Genomic DNA, 21600 nt, shown 5'->3' on the forward strand with positions numbered 1-21600 from the left:
GCACATATCCAGGCACCTAATTTTTTACAACTGAAATGATATATTTACCATATTCAGTGCTGTACTGACTTCTAAGCTTTTGGTAAGGACTTGATTAAAAAAAGAAAAAAGGTAGAGGAAGTGGGGGGAGAAGCAGGGAAAGGAGATGAGAAGAAAATAAACAGTCATACAATTAAAATTCCAAAAGTCAGTAAGCGTAGAGTTTCAAGTGACTTGAGATACCGAGATAGCCTCTTAAAGTATGGAGAACCTTCCAGACCAACAATGTGACACTCTAAGATCTATAATCTCTAGACAAATATCCATGAGCTAGACTTAGACAGCAATCCATGCTCATCATGGTCATATTCATACCCAAAACAGAAAATATTTCTCTATTACCTAAATGCCTCATGTATGGTTTAAGTAATACGGAAGTTAAACATATTGAAAAACTGGTTAAACATAATATTATTAATATTAAAGGTAATATTATCTCTCGAATATACTCTCAAACTTGAATCCAGCTAAACTAACTTCATTTACCCAGTGGAACCAGTTTCCTGCATCATTCTCTTCACAGCTTTCACTCCCAGCATTTTCCTTCACTCAGCCTTTGCTAAGGCTTTCTTGACCAAAGACCACTTGATCATTTACACATGAAGTCAAGTTACAAATCAAGTTCTTCCTTGCTTCCTGTCCCTTTACATGCTATTTTCTTTGCCTGGAATTTTCTTCTCTGGTTATTTGTATGATTAGCTTCTTCTCAAGTTTTGGGTCTCAAAATTCATATTCATTAAGAAGCCTTGCTTCACTCAGCCATCTACAGTAGATCCCTCCCACCTTCCTCTCTAGCTTAGCACCATCATTCTCTCCTTCAGAGCACCCATTTCGGTTTATAATTATTTTTATTATAAGTATTAGTTATTTAACACTTTTTTCCGTCTCCCCTACCAGACCCTAAGCTCCATGAAGCAGGATGCATGTCTGTTTTTCTTTTTTTTCCTACCCACATGACCTAACTTGCCCCTAGCACAGAGCAGCGGTCAATATGTATAAGTAAAATGGATGAATGAAGTGAATTGTAGGATATTTCATTCACTTTTTTCTAAATTACCCTACTTTGACTAGAAGACCAAAGCCATACCTGAAAACCTGTAATACCACAAATTTGCAAGGAGTGACACATGCCATATTGAACTTTCTGTGCCCCCATTTACTCTCTATGACATTTATGAAATGGCCCAATTCATGGGGACACATCACCAGTGTTAGAGAGGGTAGAATTTGGTGCCATCCACTGCTCATAATTCTGCAAAAGTATGATGGCAACTGTGGCCAAGAACATCCAAGTCAATTATTTGAAAAACAATGGGAGAACCTTCTTTAAACAGGGAGAGTAAGGAATCTTGGTGTAGTAGTCAGGGTTTTCCAGATAAAGAGACCAAGAGAATGTATGTGCGTGTATGTGTGCGTATATTTGCACACAAAATATATATGTATTAGAAAGAGAGAGAGATAGAGATTTATTTTAAGGAACTGGCGCATGTGATTATGGAAGCTGGCAAGTTCAAAATCTGCAGAACAGGCTACAGACACAGGGAAGAGCTGAGGTTGTGCCTTGAGTCCAAAAGCAGTCTTCTGGTAGATTGTCCTCTTCCTTGGGGGATGTGAGTCTTTCTTAAGGCCTTCAACTGACTGGATGTGGCCCACATTATTGATCTGATTTATTCATAGTGTCCCTATTTAAATGTTAATCACATCTTTAAAAATACCTTTAGAGCATCATCTGGATGTGTTTGACCAAATATCTGGACTGTGGCCTAGCCAAGTTGACACATAAGATGAAATCACTACAATTCAAAAAGACTCTGTACTGTCATTTACACATTACACAATTTATCTTCTCTGGGAAAATGAAAGACATGCAACTGGAAACTTTTTCTACTTGTCATAACTAGATGCCCAGGCATGTACTTTTAAAAGGAAACATCATGTTCTGGGAAACTAATAAGCATGCATTTGGACCCATACATAAATCCCCTTAACTGAGTTTTATTGCCAGTAGTCAAAAGCACTCTTTCCCTTTGTTTAGATTTGTGGCCAGAGTAACAAAAATCTATCAAACTCAGTATTTTCTAGAATCTTAGCAATACTTGGAAGGTTAGCTGTAAGAAAAATATATTTATACATTGAATTTTGAATATTCAAATAAATTCAGAATAATGAATATAACATATAATTTACATACACAACTTACCAATCTATTATAACTGCAAAAATTCTATTTACATTCATATACCAATGTTTGCCTGAAAATCTTCCTATTTTAAAATGGTTCTTAACATCTGGTATGTATTCCCAAACCCCTATAGTTTATGAAGATGCACCATCCTTGCAATAAAATGTAGTTCTGAAAGCAATGTGCACATGCTTAGGTCTTTTAACCATATACTGATCACTAAATATAAAAATCTCTACTTTAGTGATGAATCCATACTGGTTAAAAGCTTTAGCTCACAGGCAGGCAGACCGGGGATATGACAGCAGTGTGGCCATTTCCTACCTGTGTGAACTGAGTTATTTAATAACTGATAACTGATTCTCTGTTATCTCATCTAGGACCTAGAGGTCATCACAGCACCTAACTCATAGGATCATTATAGGTTTAAATGAGATAATATAATAAAGGCATTTAGCAACTTGCCTGGTACATTGTGAGTATATGATTAACATTACTCATTCTGATTAAAATTTACTTAGGAAGCCCATGTACATTTTTTTCTTGTAGAAAGTCTCCAAGGACTCCAACTCCTAAAAAGAAGTTTCTATCATAATCACAAAAAAAGACATTTGAAAACCTACTCTAAAAAATATGACATGAGACATATAAATTGAGTAAAACTACCTGACTGATGTGAAACAAAATAACCTGGGTGATAAGGAACACATACTAGGACTAAATGTCCCAACACATATTCCAAAGAATATACCACAATATCTATGGTCTTCAACCCTGCTGCATTTAATAAAGTCATCTGGGAAGCTTTAAAAAATTATATTACCCAGAACCCACCTTCACCGCAAACCAACTAAACCAAATGATTCTAATGCACTGCCATGGCTGAGAGCCACCGCACTAGATGTTTCGTAGACCATCTTTGCACTGGGGAGGGAGGTTGTTTTTCAGTTCCTATAAACTGAATGTGTATGTCCCTTCAAAATCCATATATTGAAACCTAATTCCCAATGTGATGGTATTTGGAGGTTGGGACTCTGGCAGGTAATTAGGTTATGAAGGCAGAACCATTACAAATGGGATTAGTGTCTTTATGAAAAACACCCCAGAGAGCTCTCTTGCTCCTTCTTTCATGTTAGGTTACAGTGAGAAGCCTGCTATTTAAGAAGCAGAAAGTGGGCCTCAGCAGACACTGAATATGCTGGCACTTTGATCTTGGACTTCCCAGCCTTCATTACTGTAAGAAATAAACTTCTGTCATCTTATAAGCCACCCAGTCTATGGTACTCTGTTACAGCAGCCTGAAAGACCTTAGTCAAGTAAATTTCAGAAACTTATTTTCACAAGGCATGTAAAGATGCTGAGAAATTCTAATGTAAGAAAACCTATTTAAAATCCAGAATTTCCTAAGGTCGGTCCTGCTGAGATTTTTTTAAAGGGAATCTTATTTATACCTTGAAGAATTTGTGTTCTGCAGAACATGCTCTACTTCCTAAACCTGGCTGAACGTCAGAATCACATGGGGAGCATATTCAAAATACAGTAACCTAAACCTCATCTCCAGGGACTCTTATTCAGTACCTCTAGAGTGGGGCTATGAATCTTTACTTTCTTCTAAAGTGCCAGGTTTTTCTGAGGATCATATTTTGTAGCAATTACCCCAGAGACTTTATATTCACTCCCATAATCATGGCCTCCTCTTCCACTTCCAAGTTGAAGGCAGGGAATGGGTCTTTATATCTGACACTAGGCCTCCTGCAATGCCTTGCTTCTAACAGAAGATCAACAAGAGTTTAGTGGTGCATGACTACATATGAAAGAGTATTAGAAGATCATCAGGCCTGGGGTGCAACTCAATTATGAACACCAGGCCCAAGTTACACTCAGAGACTTTTATGCTCAGACTCCTATAAGGCACACTGGACAAAGACTAAGTCTCAGCCCATAAATACCAAGAGCCCTGGTTCCCAGAGTTAATGACGAGTTTGCAAGGTACGCCCACAAATCTATGCTTTAGCTCCTTACTGTGATAACAGAGCCTCCAGAAACACATTTGCACAAAAGACATTAAGCACTGACTAGACCAAGAAGGGAACTTTCAGCTGCTGATTTTATCAAACATCAGAAAGTACTGGCTGATATGAACCATTCAGAGAAGAACAAGCTTATTAAGAAACACCTTGGCATCTGCAGTTGTATGAGATGTTAGAACTCCTTCTGAAAAAAAACACTCACCCAAAACTGAAAGCCAGAGATAGGCAGGGGGATTTACACACCGAATTCCCAGCCAACTTCCCCATCCTGCAGAACATCGGCATGAGAGTAGTTACTGTAAACTGAAGAAAATGCCATAGGCTCTCCAAGGGGATGACTTTTCCAAATTCCTGGAGAGGCCTCAAACTAATGAGTAGTGCACCCTGAAAAAATAACCTTTGTGTCTGTGCTTCAGAAGTTCTTGACAGAAAGATGAGGGCATAACACTATAAGGCATGTCGCAAATAAGAAGCACCTCCAAACATTTCCAAATACTAGGAGAAACTCTTTACAGTCCTTGGGTTGCAAGCAAGAATAGTGACCTCTGAGAACCTAGGGAAGAAGATACTCTATAAAAAGGATATAAGGAGATCATAAGATAAAGAGAGAACGTGGGAATCAAACAGCTCTCAAATTCCCCAGGAGCAGATACCACTGGGCAGTCTGGCCAGGACACTAACACAGTAGAAAGAATAACCGCTCCAACTCTTTCTTCATCCTTGTGTTACTGAGCTCATGATTCTACCTATGAGGAGAGAGGATCTGATAATCCATGCATTCAGAGGTGCTGGTCATATGCCTGCACCTTTCATATACTGGGACGGAGGAAGGGCCAGCTGAAGAAAGACGTCCTGGACCACTTCTTAGTGGGAGAGTGGGCTCTGGATTTATCAACCTACAAGACCACATACAGTGAAAGTGATTTTACTCTTAGGAAAGTAAGCTTGTTCTGGTGAATTAAATTTTTAAAATATCCAGTATCAATGGCTACTACTTGAAATGTTGTCAAACAGCATTAGTTCCCCTTTAACAATGTCTAAGGACAGCAAATGTTATTAGCAAAGGAATGTACCATAGCCACAGGAGAGCAATATGGAATGAAGCCAGAAAATATGGGGGGATAGCAGATGGGCACTGGATACCTTGCCATGTAAACCTCCGACATCTCAAATAAAACGTTTTTAAACAGAAAAAAAAAGTGTCTTGTACTCAATTGAAATTGTACATTTGGAAACCTACTGCCAGAAGACAAATCTCATGCTACAATATAAAAGCATTTAATTACCTTGTGTAATGCTTTTTTTTCCATTATATGTTTAAGAACAGTTGCTGTTTGCTCACTTTCTTAGTTTTCTAATTTAAATCCCAAATTACTTACTAATCCCTATGTATACTGGATTTAAATATGAAATACATTAAACAAGTATAAATATTTTATATAAATAAAATGTGAATGTACGTTTGTACCCAGTTTACTGTAATCTTACATAATTAAGATGATCAGAAAATAGGAAATAAGAAATATTCATAGGTCAGGCACACATCTAAAAGCTTAGACAGGTTACAGATGCCACTCAACACACCACCCCCAACCCATCATTCAGATTTCCACATTAAATTTGGATGAATTTTTCAAATTTAGCAATCTGACGTCATTCCAGCCCTTTAAAATCGTGTAATGGCTTTCTATGGCCTATAGGATACAGCTCAGTTTTCTCTTATTCCCCAAAGATGCTACTTCATACAATTCTATGATGCACTAATCACACTATCTTTGTTCTTTGCCCAACTCTTGGGCATCATTCACATTCTGGTCTATGCATTTGTATAAGGTGAAGATCCTGCCGCCACCCTCCTACATCCCTAAGGTCCACTCACACTCAGCTCTTTGCCATTCCCTGAACACGCCATTTCTCTCATGACCTCGTGCCACTGTACACACTATATCCTTTTTCTTAAGTGTACTTTCTAAACCCAACCTGCAAATTCTGTCCATCTTTTCACTTTAACTCAATTATCAATTCTTCCCCATAATCTCTTTGCAACTGCCACCATAATATTCCACATCACATTGTAATCTGAGTTGTCTTTTCACACCAAGCAAATAGCTCCTTGAAAGCACATTATACGTGTCTCTTCATACACACACACACATATACATATATGTGTGTATACGTGTGTGTGTGTGTGTGTGTGTATAGATATGTATATATATATAGGCTATGTAAGAACTCACTAAAGCTTGATCAATTACAATGATGGGTAAGATGGTAGATATTGTACTCGAGATCCTGACCTCAACATAAGCAAAAATGGCTTGAGATACTCTACTGCTAAGAGCTTCAAGAAGAATATGATGAGAACATGTTTCCAAGAAAAAAAAACACTTCCCTACAATGATTTCTAAAGCATTGTCTATTCCCTTCACGTTGACCATATTCTACCTGAATTTCTGATGTTAGCTACAATGGATGTGAGTTACATATCTATATATTTTATCTACCCATCTAGATTCTGATCATCCTTTGGCCAAGCGCTACTAGCCTACTGTACCTATCTTTAATCCTGCAGTATTGGGTCCTTAATATATAATTAAGCATGTTGAGTATATGTTTGACACTTATAACTAGCAGCAGGGAAGCAGTTGGTTCAGTTAGTTAAGAATATGATGTAAATCTTAATTCCCTGGTGGTCTAGTGGTTAGGACTCGGTGCTTTCACTGCTGAGGGTGTGGGTTCAACCCCTGGTCAGGGAACTAAGATCCTGCAAGCTGCATGGTGTGGCCATAAATAATTTTTTTTTTAAGTAAAGTAAATAAGAAAATTATTTTTTGAAAAAAGAATATGAGGTAAATCAATGCCTATCAATCTTTAATGTGAACACAAATCACATAAGAAAATGAAGATTCTGATACAGAAGGTGTGATGTGGGGGCCAAAGTTCTGCATTTTGCACAGACTCCCATGAAATACTCATCTATGGACTACAATGACAGTAAGGTCTTGGGCAAATTACCCATAGGAATGATATTCTGTTCTGAACTACACACCGTATACCTACCCTGTATACCTAGGTCTCGCTAAAACGGATGTTCTTAGTCAATGAGAAGTAGGGTACACAACATCAAGGATCAATAGCAAACTCAAATAATCCCTATTGATGGACAATTCATTATATTATTTTCAGATATAAGAGAAACAGCCCCTCCACCCCTTCAGTTACTCACTCCAGGTAATTCAAATAATTGCAAGTGGTGAAATCCAGCACTGTAATTATGTTTCTGTAGCTTTTTCTAACATCTGAAAGCCCAAGAAGCCAGAAATGGCAGGAATTCTACCACCATTTCCACTGAAAATGTGTACTTCAGGACATTCATGAACACGTGGTTTGGTGCTCCAAAGAATCACCTAAAAACTGTGATACATAGTTCACTTGGGAAATAATCTAACAGCAGAGAACACCAGGGCATGAATGATTAGAAGCCTGCAGTCAAGCCAATTTCCATACAAAGCCCCAAACTTATATTCTATAGGTTATAAATTAACAGATGGAAGTCTGTCAATGAATTAAGATCCGGATGTGAGTTAGCTTAGTAGATAGTGGGTGGGGAGGGATGTAAAACACAAAGAAAAATAGTAAGTTCTCACTGTATGTGTTAGAAATTATAGAAACAAATATAAAGGTAATTAAAATATCTAAGTAATGAGGTTAAATGATGAACTATAAATAAAACAATATAGAAGTAGTTTTGAATTCCAAAAACACAGTTTGTAGGTTTGCACAGTAAACCTACAAACAAGGAGGAAGTAGAGAAGCATTCAAAATACAATTACTAAAAATATTTCATTCTATACAAACACATGGAAAATAAAATAACATTAGCTTGTTTCTCTTCAAATATGTAAAACTCCTTCACTGCAAGCATATTATACCAGTCATTACTGTTATGCTTGCTACCTTTCGAAATTCAAAGCACCCATAAAGAGACTATGTAGACTGATATTCTCCCAAGTAAACAGAAAGTCATTCCCCAATACTGCCAGTATCACACACTTTTAAAAATTGTATAAACATTTTTAAAACTTTCAATCACATTTGACTGAGAGCAACTGGAAACATTTTTATATTTCTACTCTGTCACATGTCAGCATTTCTTTTTGCAGCATGGTAAGATGGGCTACAACTGAAGTGGAAAGAATACAGATGATGAGAGCCCATTCAGTAATTCATTCTTCATAATAAATAAGACTCTTGACCATAGCCAAAACCATTTCTCCAAAATGAAATCTCAAATAGTGGTAATCGCATCTCAGTCCTGACACAGTGGCTCTCTGTAATGGTCAACCATAAAACAACGTGCCATGGAAAGGATGCCTTCTCCTGTTTCTATGCAGCCAAGAGAGATCACATTGTCTATCCATGGATAAAGACACAGGAACAAACATACATCACTTTATTGAGTATTTTAAAAGAATAACATTTCAAATTTGTAAATCATAACTTCCACATATTCATCAACAACATAGATATCATATTGAATAACTGTATGAGAAGAATAAGATCATAATGATAAACTCAACATCTTTAGGGATCATCTAATTACATGCCTGGCACCAGGCTATGTGTATATAGCATTAGTTCATTTCAGTCTTCACAACCCTACAAGAATACCCACATTACACAGATAAGAAAAATGAACCTGAGGGGTGTTAAATAATTTGGTCTAATCTTACAAATATACAAGTGGTAGAGCCAGAATTTGAATCATCAAATCGTTTTCAATCACCAAGTCTACCTACTACCTTTCTTTTACATCACATAACACAGTGTTTCCATCTGTGGAAACTGAATCCCAACCTAAAACATGGAACTCATTATTATGGGGACTGTATTATATTATGTCCCTTTTCTTAAGCGTTAATCTTAATGTATTGATTTAAGGAGCTACATTATAAGAAAATTACTAAAATTTGTAAAAGCTCATTGATTCAGAAGAAGACTGCTGCTTTGAATAACAGTAATGTCTAAAAGAAAAGTACTAATTTCAGTTACAACACAAAATATAAATTACAATATACTAGTAAATTGTTACTAATAAAAGAATTGAGTAGAGTTCATGGAAATACGAATTCACAATAAACCCATGTTACACAGAGCACATACATATCTTACCACCACCTTAACAGTATCTAGAATTGTTGCAATGTCTCCAATTCTGACCATGAGGTTCAAGAAAGAAAATAAAGCGAACAGACTAGGAATTTTTAGATAGGTTCTAGTAAATAGTAAATGAGAACTTGAAATGTGCTAAAGAAAATAAAACGAACTTTTTTATACAGTAAAGATCATGTACTCAGAGTACAGACTTTTGAATGAAGTTTATAGTACCACAGGCAAGCTAGCCAACCTTCCACAACTGTAACACAGAAATCTTCACAAACAGGCTGCTGCTGCAAAGCATATCACAAATACATGGGACAATATTATCAAAGAAAGTTATTTTCTATTTCTACTGTACCTCTCAGTACCCCAGTCAGGAAGTAGGGGAAGGGGAAGCTGAGAAGAGTGAAAATGGATATGACACATACACACTACTATATATAAAATAGATAACTAACAAGAACCTACTGTAGAGCACAGGGAACTTTACTCAATACTCTGTAACGACCTATATAGGAAAAAGAGTGGATATATCTATATGTATTACAGATTCACTTTGCTGTACACCTGAAACTAGCGCAACCTTGTAAATCAACCATTCCTCAATAAAAATTTTAAAAAAGAAAAAAATGGATATGAAATATCCGTACTGTTCTCTCACAAGAAGGGGTAGAGGGAAGAGCCCTGCAGAGCCTCATTCAGAACTATGCAAACCATTAAATATAGTTTGAATGGCTTGTATATTTGATTTTTTCTACTGCACAAACGACAAGAAAAAGTAAATAGAAATGGCTAGCTCACCAAAGCAAGGAATCATATGTGACCCCCTGAAAGGCAGAGAAAAGCAGACAGAGGTCACTCGGCATAGGGACTTATGTTTCACCAGCACCTGAGGGGATCCTGTTGCACAGTCTGATACAACATTCATTGTCTCAACAAATATAGAAAGCAGCTGTACGTACCATGTTCTATATAAACTGCCACGAGTATAGTATAGGGCTAATTTGCTTAGTGCTTAGAATGTATTGTGTGCACTGTACAAAAGTATTAAACTCACGTCATTTAATGTTCACAGCCTCTCTGCAAGGTAGGCATGATCAGCTTCAATTTACAGATTTTTAAAAGTGCCTTGTAAGGGTTAAGAACATGTTCAAGATCACACAGCTGGTGACAGACAAATCCAGGTGGATCTGATTCAAAGGCCAATCAAGGTTCTAGTCTAAACTACTAGACTATGTTCATCACAGTGATCTGTGTCAAGGAGTAAATCATATTTAGCTGCCTGTTTAAAGGGGAAAGTAATATAGTTTTACATGGATTTCCATTTTTTTAAAACCACTATTGTTAGACTAGAGACAAACCTCTATTTACCATTACTTAATTCAAAGAATTCTAGATAACCATATTCTTGCTATAATTTTTACTAGGAATTAGAAACATGACTTAAGTAAATATTCTCTCTTTAAGGGTGTCATTCACCTAATTAAATAGCGTAAAAGTACTGCTTGGACTCCCAATTAATTCACTGATCTGCATGGAGTCTAGAATCAATACCTAGCTAATAGCTAATCAAATGAGTCACTGAAGAAAAATCATCCACATTTATATTTGCTAGTTGAAGAGCAATCATAATACAGACGACAATATAAATGTGTACAACTCAAAATGATGGCAGTGTGCCTAGAATCAAGCCCTATAGGGGATTTGAGTCACGTCATTTTTTATTTGTTTTATTTTTTTCTCCTCCAAATGGGACCCATTTCAGCATAAGCACACTGGTTAACACCTGTCCTCATTAGAAATTTCCATGACAAACCTAAAAGTGATAGGCAACACGAATTATCAAAGTTATATTAGTACAATGGTACAGGGTATAAAGTACTTTATACACAAAAGTTTAGCCCAAAGGTGGAAAAGCTATTTTATTGTAGTAAAAACAAAGGAGACTTCTGGATACATTTCTTAGAACCTCAAATTCATTGTGGAATCAGGAGTGCTGCCATCCTAACCCTCACTTTCTCATTACCAAATTCCCTTCCCAGAAATGCACCACTGAGCTGAAACTGACCTTGCCTAAATATGGAAAATAGTTTCACTTTCCAAACCATGAAACTTATTGATTCTGGCTTTAAATAAGAAAGAAAAATAAAACTCTGTCAAAACAAAAAACTAATCTTGCAGCCAACTCTTGCTTTTTCAAGTTTCAAACATCAGAAGATCTTTGCCAAATATTTCCTAACCACTCTCACTGACTTGTTTGCTCCCCTTGTCCCAAACTCCTGTAATACCATTAATGCTCCATGAACACGTATATTGAGTTTAATTGTCCTTTTGGTGCCTATCATGTTTTATGCAAGAGATACTCCAATATAAGTAAGATTAGTCAATTAAAAACTGTTTACTAGAAGCGTACTAGGCTTTTCTAAGTGCTAGGTACTAGTATTAAGTACTAGGATGTACTAAGTACTTTGCATGCAGTACTCCACATAGTCTTCACAAACTCCTGCACCTTTAGGTACTACCCAAATTTATGGATATGTCCATCAATACACTCAGTGAGTTAATTTACCATGTCTTTTAAATATCTGAACAAGCCTACAAAATGCACATTATCCCATAATACAGCTGATGAAACAGAAACCTAGAAAGGTTGGTAATTTGCTATCACACACAATAATACATCTAGTACATAATGGACTCAGGACTGGTAAGAAATCTGTCTCCAAATTTCAAGCTCTTATCCACTGTCTCAAGAAACTCACATGGTACTGAGTGACACATGAAGTAACTTTACAACTTTACAACGTAGTAGGTATGGTAATGAACCTGTCCCAATTTGCCCAGGACTTTCCTGATTTTAACAATGAATGTCCATAGAGAAGAGACTTCTGGTTGCCAAAGGGGAGGGGGAGAGGGAGGGATGGACTAGGGATTTGGGGTTGGTAGATGCAAAGTATTACATTTAGAAGGGATAAACAACAAGATCCTAAGGTACAGCACAGGGAACTATATTCAATATCCTGTGATAAACCATAATGGAAAGAATAATTTTTTTAAAAGGGTGTACATATGCATATAACTGAGTCACTCTGCTGTACAACAAAGATTGGCATGACGTTGTAAATCAACTATACTTCAGCTAAAAAAAAAAACAAATATATTCTAAAAATAAAATAGATGAACTAGAAAAAACAAACAAACAATGAATGTTCAGCACACTGGGGACCTCTCAGTCTTGGGATAATTGGGAGAGCTGGTCACTTTCATAATAGGTATTATACAAGTGGCATGAAAAACAACACAATAGGAATATGTACAGAGAAAGGAGACATTCTTTACTCCTCAGTAGTATCAAAAGAGGCTTAACAGGGCTTCCCTGGTGGCGCAGTGGTTGAGAGTCCACCTGCCGATGCAGGGGACACGGGTTCGTGCCCTGGTCCGGGAAAATCCCACATGCCACGGAGCAGTTGGGCCCGTGAGCCATGGCCGCTGAGCCTGCGTGTCCAGAGCCTGTGCTCCGCAACGGGAGAGGCCACAACTGTGAGAGGCCCGCGTACCGCAAAAAAAAAAAAAAAAAAAAAAAGAGGCTTAACAGAGTGACATTTGAGTTGAGCCTCGTGCAAAATATAGTAGACATGGTGGAAAAAGACAGCAAGGGTAGACCAGACAGAGAGGCAATGTAAACAACGGCCAAGTGACTGAGTTTTGCCCAGTGGAATGTGGGCAGGAGCCATGATAACCGTTCCCAGGCTGGAGCCTAAAACAAGTTCCTCTGAAACCTGTCAGGACACTTCTCTCCTCAAATGTCGTACACCTTGTCTGAACAAAGAGGACTGTGGGGACTCAGGAGAGGACAAAGCCACAAAAGGAGGAGGGACCTGATTCCTTGAATGACTCCATGGAAAGCCACTCCTGTGCTGTGAGCACTGCACATGAGCAAGAAGTATAAAGATTTTTCAAGTCACTGAAAATTTAGTTTATCTGTTACAACAGCTAGAATTAGCTTTTCACAAGGCCTTGTGGGACTCAGCTCTTTGGGAGTCTAAAAACACGAGAGTAAACCTCTCCATCTCTCTAATGCCATTAAATCACAAGAAGGGGCTTGAAAACACACACACATACAAATGGCATGGATGTGAGGGATACTGGAAGGGAGACAAATTTAGTGGAAAAAAAGCAAAATAAAACAAATTTCTGAGGACAAGTGGTTCAGGGAAAGTTAGAAGGAAATGAACATGGGCTTTTGAGAGTTGATTGATAAGTTTACAGTACATCTGCCTCCCTACATGGTGGGAAGATGTGTGTCTTCTCATTAATTAATTGTGAAGACGCCACAAATACATACTGAACAAGAAGAAAAAAATGAGTTAATGTGGAAGTATGAAGTGTCCTGGCAACACGTCCACTCTCACTGTGACCACCTCACATTTCCACTGGGGCCACTGGAAACCAAAACTGTACTAGGTGTTTTTGTAAAAGACAAATGCATAGGAAAGATGAGATGAGGCAGATTCTCTAATGGAAGTGGGACAACAGGATGAGAACAACAAGAGGGGTCACTTTGTTCAGAGGATACCAGGATAATAGCTAGCGGTCCCTTCAGTCATGCAAGAAATACTGAAACCGTTCTGCAAAGCTGAGCGAACAGGAGGAGCCTTCTTGGGACTTGGGGATGTTGATGAACAGCAATGCCTTTGATCAAAGGGAAGGTGAGGAGAGAATGCTTTAGTTGTGAAATTACCAGAAAGGATATTTGCTTGGGCTAAGAGATGAACAGGAGTTTAACTTCACATACTGCAGCATAAAAGTGGTAGCCCAGGTTCCCTGGTGGCGCAGTGGTTGCGGGTCTGCCTGCCGATGCAGGGGACATGGGTTCGTGCCCCGGTCCGGGAAGATCCCACATGCCGCGGAGCAGCTGGGCCCGTGAGCCACAGCCCCTGAGCCTGCGCGTCCGGAGCCTGTGCTCCGCAACGGGAGAGGCCACAACAGGGAGAGGCCCGCGTACCGCAAAAAAAAAAAAAAAAAAATTAAAAAAGAAAAAGTGGTAGCCCAGGATTTCCAAAATGAAAGCTTAAAAAGAAGGTTAAAATTCAAGGAAGAAATCCTGGCAATATGTTTATCAGAAATGAGAAAGCATTTAGTTGGCGTGGAAGGTGGTCTTCCTTTAACTATCTGCTCCCAATTCTGGTAGGTATTCAAGATAAACCAATATCACATTTAATTCTGCTCCAGTATATTTCAGACTAGATGCAATCTTTTATCTTCTTTAGGATTTTTTAATTCTCCTCCAACTTTTTTTATATAAATGAAAAGAAAAGGTGGTCCAATGGCTACAATAAGAAAAATGTTGCAGCAAGAACAAAAAACTAGTATAGTGAAACTGCTAGGAAAAGTAATTCTAGAGCCGTACAACTTGGTTCAAATCCCAGCTCTGCCACTTGCTGGCTATGTCGGGCAAATGATTTAATTTCTCTAAGCCTAATTTACCTCATCTATACAATAGACACAATAATAATTCCTATCTAGGGGGGCAAAGTGCTTAGAAAAGTACCTCAAAAATAGTAAACACTATGCATGTATTAGCTCTTTCTATCATTTTTTCTTATATCTGTTCTAGTTTTTCTGCCAAGAAAACCAGGGATTGGGGTGGGGGTGAGGGGAGAAAAGAGAAGTAGCATTTATTGAACATGGAGGAAATATCACATACAATAATAGAATGTCAGACAATGATGGCTATTTCCCCAAGCCTTTTTTCTCCTTCCTGAAAACACAGCTAAACTACATTTCCCAGACTCCGTTATAGTAAGATACACACATACATAACTGAGTTCTGGCCAATGGAATGAAAGCAAAAGTGATATGTATGACTTCCACATCTGGGCAGTTAACACCCTGCAAGTCTTTCTCCTTCCAATGGCTTGATGCAGATTAACACAGTGAACCTGCCAAAGGTGGCAGGGACACAGAATGCACGAAGGCTGGATCTTCAAATCACACCTTGGAGGAGTGCTGCCAGGATCATGCATTATGGAACTTTACATGAATGAGAAATACATTTGTTGCATCTGAGGCAGTACACTTTGTTTCGATTCATTTGTTATAGCTTTTAACCTACCCAATCTAATACAGCCAAGCTCTACACCTATACTCCTATGGATAATACCTACCACGCTGCTTTGAAATAGATGTCATTCCAATTTTATAGCTAAGGAAACAGAGGCTCACAGAAGTTATGGAACTATCTTGTCCAATATCATGAATGTAATAAGTGGCAGGGCCACATTTAGGTCCAGGTTAATCTGCTCCAAGGTAAATGGGCTTTCTACCCTCCACACAGTAAATACTGTAACACAAAAAGTATCCTTCCTTCCCTCACTCATTTACTCCTTAGTTTCCTCACTTTCTGACCACTGGAATTTTAGCCTTTCAATGAAAACTTCATTTTTTTTTTTCATCTGTATATCCAACTTGGGAGATCTAGGAAGACCCCTAGATCACATTCATCTCTTATGCCTCATTTCATCTACCTATGAGTCCATGACAGGGAAACAAGTGTTCCTAACTCATCTGTTACAGGAGACACAGATTCCTAGCAGTTTTGCAAGTGGCTACAGTATCAGAGATGATAAATGAGAGAGCCACAGATAAGGAGAGAAAGGTAAAAAACACCAATCCATCAGTGATCCCCAAAGCTGGGCGTACACCCTAGGGGTTGTACAAAACAATCCCCTGGGATACAGAAAAAGAATATTAGAACTTCTGTTTCATGATTTTTGCTTAACTTATCCTTTAGTTTCTTTCTGGGTATGTTTTATAAGTAGTATATCAACATAACAGTATATGTGTGTAATTTATAAATAATTTTTAGTGCTGCACGGTCAAATTTTCTTCTGATAGTACCTAATTTTAAAAATATGAAGACCAATAAGTCTAAGTTAATATATCTGGTTTCCTTCACCAGACTTAAAACACTGTGTTATGGGAAATGAAAACAACAAAACTCGCCACATCTGTGTATACAGACATCTCTTAGCTTACCCTGTGAAATAGATTAATTCAATTAAAATCATATAAAAGCATGTTTCATAAAAGATTAAGTTCTTTTTATAAAAAGAAACACTGAAACTAATGTATATTATCGTCTATGTCTTCAAATAAAACAAAGAAGAATCAAACAGGTTAAAACCATGATCATATAAACTTGGGAAAAGAGAATTATAAAGGGGAGTTTTCTGTTGAGAAGTTTAATTGTCCAGGTTACCTTTATTTTTTTTAAGACCTAACCTGAAGTAACAGATGTCCTGTGTATCTTTCAGAAAAAGAAAAAAAAATCTACTTAAAAGATTTAGTGCTTAAAGGGAAGATAATTCGAAGACCTACTTCTGACTAAAAAGGAGAGAGCACTAGGTAAAATAAGTGGATGATTTAAAAACAAATAAAGCCAACTTTATTTGAAAGGCTTGTTCTCTATCCACCCTTAATGACCTACCAATATGAAATGACTAGGGAAAGAGGCAGCCAACTGACTGGAGGAGACAAAGTCCCCCAGGTTAAAGGAAATGAAAAGTGTTTGTATAAAGGCTGCGAATAAGAAGACTTGCCTCCATTGTAATTTCCAGGTGGCTCTGACCTGCACCCTTAAACAGCAGGTTGTGTCTCCTATAGTCTTAGCCCCTAATTTTAAAAGGTCAGTTTTTCAAGCTAGCCAGCAAACTTGCAGGGTCCAGACTGGAAAATAATCATGGGGCTTACCATCATGATCCCTCCTCATCAATCCAGAGCAGTGGAAGTCAGTTTAAACAAACAAAATCAATGGCAATTTTTAAAGTGGCAAAAAACAACACTCCCATGGAACTTGTTTTTGATCCTTATCAATCTTATACTCTCACCACCCCTTGTGGTGATTCACACAAGTCTTGAGTGAAGTCAACATGGAGATAGCAAGAATAAAGTTATGGGTGAAATGTGAGTTTTCTCATCAACGCTGGGAAAACTACCTCAACGTGCCTGCCTCCATGACACAACGTTCTTTTTCACCCACTTGGGCAGACACAGAGAAAACAAACTTGCTAATCAGTCCGACTGGCAGTGCTACTGCGTGGACCTGCCTGGATGGAAATCTACAGTCTTCATGCTCTTGCCCTTCTCCCTAAAGGACATAAACTTCAAAATACAAAAATAAAAGCACATTCCAAATTACTATTGTAAGCGTCCAAACAAATCAGCTATGTGGAATTATTCCTTGAAATACCCAGTTCTCTTCACAGTAAACTGCAGGAGCTTCCCCAGCAATTAAAAGACTGACAAATATGTCCCCGCCCCTATGTTGATTCCGGTAGGAAAACTAGAAAAAGTTCCACGAGCCGAGCATTCCTCCCAGGAGCTCCTCCCTGCAAAGAACTCTCCAACACACCCCAAGATCCAACCCCACCTTCACGCAGACCACCCACCCAACCTGTCACACTGATTGGCCCTACGAACACCTCCGCAAGCCTCTTCGCTCCAAATCTGTAGACCCCAGCCAACGACCCAACCTCCCAATCTTCGCGTTGCACGAAGCCGCCTCCTTGCAGGAGCTCCGCTGTGCTGCAGAATGTTCCCATGCATCAGACGCCCTGAGTGGTTCTGAGAGATTCAGGAGCCCACGTCCTCCTAACCCTCACCTCCACACCTTTCATAAACAAAAAATATATAAATACGCGAAGCACACTGAGAAAAAATGCACGCAGGTTTTGAGCCCTCCTTTCCAGAAGGAGAGCGAACCCGTTGGTGTCTACGGGGTGCCCGGCGCACATCTCGCTGATGTCTGGGTCCGGAGGGGAGACTAGGTTGTTGCCTTGGCCTTTCAAAAGAAACGGCAAATCCCTCCGAAGTTGCTGAAAAATTAACGCTACTCCCCACAAGCTCCGTCGGCAGCGCGTGGGTACACCAGGTACGTGCCACAAAAGCGGGGACCTGGTGGATGTGGTTCGCCGCTGCACCCCCAGCGCTTAGCACTGGGCCTGGCACACAGTGCGCGTCCCCGAAAATCAGCGTCTGTTCTAACACGGCTTCTTCCACCACGGCTACGGGATCCTGATCTTTTAGTCCCTTCAAACCTCAGCCCAAGTTCGCCTTCCTGTACCGTGGGCTGCAGCTGGGCCCTCGGAGCCCGGGGTAACAACATCAGAGGGAAACTCTCTTGCCAAGAACCATGCTCCGGGGCCGAAGGCGCACGGAGAGGGGGCTACAGCCTGAACCCGCCGGAGGAGCTAATTTTAAGGGTTCCCGAAGCATTACGGGCTCTGGGCTCCTTGTTTTGCGGCTGCCTCGCTGCGCAACAAACTTATTTTCTGACTAAAAAGAAGGGTTGCCGCGGGGGGACGGCGGCGTCCTCGGTGCCCTGCCTCCTCCGGATTCAGGGCGCGCGGCGTCGGCTGCCCCGACCCCTCAGGGTAACCGGGCTCAAGGCGGTTTGGCCCACAGCCCCTCTCCAGCCCGGCAGGAGGGGGAGCCCCGAAGAGACCTTCTCCACCTGGCAGCCTCCGAGAACCATGCTCTTTCTCCAAATCCGAGAGCCGGGGTGCCCAGGGCAGCACGCACCCGGTCTGGAGCGGACCCCGTCAGCTCGCGCCTCACTTACCTGAGCACCTGAGCGCGGAGCCCGCTATCGCTTCGGGTGCGGCGCCGGCACAGCCCGACGGTCCCAGTGTAGCGGCGAAAGCGTCCTACTTGCGACCAATCCTGGTGCTGAAGCCGGTGCTGTGTCTGGTGCCGCGCTCCCCTCCCTCCTCACGCTCGCGGCTGCTCAAAAAACCCGGAGCGACGGAGTTCCGGCCGCCGGCGCCTCAGCGTCGAGGAAGGTGAGACGCGTGACGGAGACTAGAGGCGCGGGGAGGGCGGGAGCCGGCGCGCAGCCGAGCTGAGCATGCTCAGTGCGCGGCCGGCGGAGGCGCGCGCCCGGGGGGCTGCACCTGCCCAGCCCTGTCGGCGGGAGAAGAGCCCTGGTGCCCGCGAGCAGAGCTGTGAAAGGGCACCTAGCCTGAATCCCAGGCACCCGAAGACCATCAAGCCTGTTACTGAGCAGGCGTGTAGAGGATGCGCAGCTTAGCGATGGGGAACAAACCGAAGCGATGCCGCTTTCCTTTGCAACCCGAGGGGGGGGGCGGGGCGGGGCTCAAGGAGGCGCGACCTGGTTCGGTACCCAAACCTCTGGCCTCCGGGAGACGCGGTGCCTCATTAAGGCGCCCTGGCCAGAGAAGCACTTCTGCTTTGGGGCTGAGAGTTGCCGAGTTCAGGAGGACTGGCGGGGAGCGGCAGGGATGTGGGGGTGGGGGGTGGACCCTAAACTTGAGAAGCCGGAAGAGGGGGCTTTTGAAAGGTTTTACCTACCTGTCTTTAGGCGGAGGACATTGGCCAGACAGGCAGCGTTACCGGCCTGGAGTCTCACCCATACGAGGGGGCTTTCAAGCCGGACTGTGTGTGTGTGTGTGTGTGTGTGTGTGTGTGTGTCTGTGTCTGTGTCTGTGTCTGTGTCTGTGTGTCTGTGTGTGTCTGTGTGTGTGTGTCTGTGTGTGTGTGTGTGTGGAAGAGGAAACGGTTGCCATGAAATAGGTCCGAGGATCCATTTGCGGTGTGTGCGGGCACATTGAAAGCTTTCTTATTCAGAAACATGTGCTTTGGACAGTGACGTTACCATGGTCATTCTATAGTATGCATCTACTGTTTTCTCGCAGAAATGGCTCTTTTCACCCCAACTCCAAACCTCAGGGTAACCGTAGAGATGGGCAGCGATGCCCAGCCCCTCAACAACGCTGTGAAAAGTGAGTCTGACAGGCAGAGGAGAGCCAGCCGATTCGAACTCATCTGGAATGCATGTCCAGAAATCCCAAGAGAGGCCGGGTTCCTCTCCCAGGGAAAAAGCCCCAGCGTTTGCTGAACCCTGGTCTTCCTGAGCGTCGCTCAGCGATTCAGAGCTACATAAACAACTTCTGACCATTTAGACGATCACGTAAACCTACCCTGACATCTCCATTATGAGGAGAAGACGTTAACTGGAAACTATTTTTAAACTACTGTAGTAAGCAAACACCCAACTCCTACGAATATATGCAGCTGCCTTGTTAGTTCACACTGTTTTTTTGGTTTTGGGTTTTTTTTTTAAATTCCTGTTCAGGAAGTGGGCAAATTCAAACATGGTAGTGGGCATTGCTGTGGTCAAAATTTTCACCACTTGAAATTCCATGGCTTTCCTTGTTGCTCTAGTTAATGCTAAGGAAAGGAGTTTTTTTGTTGCTGTTTTTCCCAGATTTCTGGATTGCTTAAACTTGGAAAGAAATTTTAAGCTCTTTCCCTCCTCCTTGTGTGGTGCGTTTCTCTAGTAGAGGCACTTTCACAAAATGGAAATGTTGATAATGCAAATATATTACATGGCAAATTACTAGTTAAAATGAATTGTTTCTCCTCTCTGAAGGCTTTTGTGTTCCTGACAGAAACATTACTTCTAAATTTTTTAGATTGATTATTTTTCTGCACGTAGTCAATTAATATATATATATATATATATATATGTTTTCCAGTAAAAGTATATGACAAAAAATGCCTGGCCAGAAATTCTCCAGGAAATATTCATACATATACATGCATACTCTTAACATGTTTAGGGAAAAGTGGTACTTTAGACTCAAAACAAAATTTCAAAGAAAAAAGAATAAAGCAAGCCGTCATGTTCTCCCAAGGAGACTACAAACTGAGGCAATTTTTAAAGTTCTGTGAAATTTTGGACAAAATCCCTTAACAGTGTTTCTGAATTTCACATTTAGATATTTTGTTTTCATTCTTTCCTTTAACCCTTCTTCCCTGTCTATTACATGCTGGGCATTGTATTCTAGCAGGGGCTGGGAAACAAAATGACCAAAACTGAGAATCTGCCCATAGTTCATCATGTAGTTGGGAAAACAGACATTATGTATCAGGAGAGATAGATTTGGGTCATGTTGAGGGGATGTCAGTAAGTGTTATGATGAGAGACATTTGTTTTTTCTTTTCACCAACAGGGTCACACGGATCAAATGCTAAGCTTGATCAGCACCTCCCCAACTTTTTTCCCCAGAAGAACAGCCACAAGTTTAAAATGCAACAAATAATCCAGTCCCTCTTTTCCATCCCACAGAAAAGACATGAAGCTTACTGCCTGCCATCTCTGCCAAG

At 40.5% G+C, this 21600-nt stretch overlaps 1 long non-coding RNA gene across 1 annotated transcript in view; it reads right to left on the bottom strand.

Moving 5' to 3' along the window:
* The window catches only part of LOC132527842 (uncharacterized), a 243374-nt gene extending 224259 nt beyond the window's left edge, over positions 1–19115 (bottom strand). The window contains exon 1 of the long non-coding RNA XR_009543111.1: positions 19034–19115. This is a non-coding gene — a long non-coding RNA (uncharacterized LOC132527842). The remainder of the gene's footprint in view (positions 1–19033) is intronic.
* Between the last annotated feature and the right edge of the window lie 2485 nt (positions 19116–21600).

This window comes from Lagenorhynchus albirostris, chromosome 10, assembly GCF_949774975.1.
Source record: "Lagenorhynchus albirostris chromosome 10, mLagAlb1.1, whole genome shotgun sequence".
In the NCBI taxonomy this organism is placed as follows: domain Eukaryota; kingdom Metazoa; phylum Chordata; class Mammalia; order Artiodactyla; family Delphinidae; genus Lagenorhynchus; species Lagenorhynchus albirostris.